At 42.9% G+C, this 2282-nt stretch overlaps 1 protein-coding gene across 1 annotated transcript in view; it reads left to right on the top strand.

The window, feature by feature from the left end:
* Nucleotides 1–2282, top strand: part of LOC118405786 — a 10048-nt gene that overhangs the window by 3408 nt on the left and 4358 nt on the right. The gene's annotated exons all lie outside the window — the stretch shown is intronic.

Raw genomic sequence — 2282 nt, 5'->3', positions numbered from 1 at the left:
TCGGCGAGGTCGTCTGCGCTCACACAGTGACGGTCTTATTTTGGTTATGAAGTCGTCGGGTGCAAAGTCATAGAAAGGCTTTAACTTGTCACAGGGGCTTCAGGGACCTTTAACGTTAACCGTAGCAAAGACAATAGGATCACCACATTTTATACAAAGCTTTCAAATATGCCAGTTCAAAAAAGGTCCTGTTTTTATATTTCCTAACATCTAACTACATATCACATTGCTAGCTGTTGTTGAGGAAACAAATGAAAAATGTTCCAACTTTGAACCACATTTGAGTGGGCGCACAGTACCTTGTGGCGGCAAAAATATCAATTTACCTAATGTAACATGTGAAACCTTCTGCGTATTTACTGACATCATTTACAAAGTACCAACAAAGCTAAACTTTACACATAAACAAATAAAAAAGTGACCAAAACAGTTCCAACTTTGAACCACATTTGAGTGGGCGCAAAGTACCTCTTGGCGACAAAAATATCAATTTACCTAATGTAACATGTGGCATCTTCTGCGTATGCATTGGCATCATTTACAAAGTACCAACAAAGCTAAACTTTACACAGAGAGGAATCGTGAAAGGGCTTGCGTTGGCGATGCATTTGGTAATATTTGAGAAACATTTGCGTGGTCGTCTTCTCACAGCCGATTATCCTTGAATCTAATACTTTCATCCTTTTCTGCCGGAGGACAGATATTACGGTCTAACAAGTCCCTGTCCCTACCCCGTTATTCGTTCGCTTCTATCCCTCGTGAGTAAATACCATCACGACACTTTTGTTAAGATAAACGTTTTTACGTTCAACTTTGTCCTTTACCTACTGTCCTGATTGTTTTTCTAGCCGAGTAAGCCTTATTGGGTTTCAAGTGCTGAGATTTTACATCGTAGAGTTTACCCGCACGAATGTCAAAGTGAAGACCACCGGATTCACAGGCAATGATGGTCGTATCAGGCACACTGAAGAATATACAAAGCTGCAGGTTCGAATTCATGAACATGAGTGACCAATCAACTGCCAGACCACATGCTGACCGGTTACCTTCGGCCTTTCAGTGTGTCTCTGTGTGTACCAAATTGACGGTTGTAGGTCTCAGTGGATGGCACATGCATAAGGTAGAAGCTTGGTAGGTCCTTGTTATCGGCGTAATTGTGCATGTGCCATATGGTACCAGACGAAGAACCTCCCATTTCATAAAGCTCACCAACAGGGCGTCCTACAAAAGTGAGAAAACAGATGAGATAGTTTGCCCATGAGTCTTTATTTTTTATCTTTGAACGTATTTCACAGGCAAAGCTGATTGTTATGTATCACCGTTGACAAAATATCCTTTCTTGCTTTTACTGGACATCAAGGATAAAAGTTGCATAACATTGGCAAAGATGGCCGCGAAACTATCATAATTCAAAGCAAAAAGTCTTCTTACATAACGGTTTGCGTGATGGGGATATGGATGAAAAGTCAAGTATGTCGTCATGTTACAAAGCCAAAATATAACTTACATGCATTATAGATTTTTTTTTACTGTATTGTCAGCATGATTTGCACATTTTATCTTGTCTTGTACAAAACTTTTCATTTCATTTTCACAGTTTAATTTTACTGTCTGTTTTGCTTGTTTGTTTTCAGGTCTCCATGGACACTTGCAATACATTTCTATACGTACAATTGAAGGATACACATATAACATACTGCAGCAATTTATTCTAATTGAAGACATAATAATACTACTTCTGTCCGCTCGTCAAGGCTGTCAAGAAACTTCTTTTAATCATTTCATGTTGGCATCCGTCTGTCTCGGAAGACAATGGTAGGCGGACGAGTTTAAGGCGACCCGTCTGCCTGGCCTGCACTTGGGTTTTTAAGGTGAAGGAGGGGTGTGCACGTCCTTCTCCACCCTCTCGTCCACTGGCGCACTAGTCCTACAGGGGCAACTGTATGCAACGTGTAAGACGGCCCCAGCAGATGCAGGTTTGTTGTTTGGAGTTTTCGTCTCCTAGGAGGACTTCTGACCAAGGATGCAAGGGGTTCCTCCTACCCCTGACTCATGTGTCATGGCGGGTGCGTCATGCCCGAACATGCCCCTATGGCCTGTCACCACCACAAAGGCCTGTCACTGCCACTAGCCGCAGCTATGTACTCATTTACACCTGATTTAGGTGAGGAAAGTCGTGTAAAGTGCCTTTCCCAAGGGCACAAGATCGGTGACACGGCAAGCGGATTTGAACCCCGGACCTCTCGGGCCTGAGACCAACGCGCTGACGATCGTGCCACGCG

This window comes from Branchiostoma floridae, chromosome 18 (assembly GCF_000003815.2).
Source record: "Branchiostoma floridae strain S238N-H82 chromosome 18, Bfl_VNyyK, whole genome shotgun sequence".
NCBI lineage: Eukaryota > Metazoa > Chordata > Leptocardii > Amphioxiformes > Branchiostomatidae > Branchiostoma > Branchiostoma floridae.
Note: the sequence above shows the minus strand (reverse complement) of the source record. Positions and strands in the feature narration are given on the sequence as shown.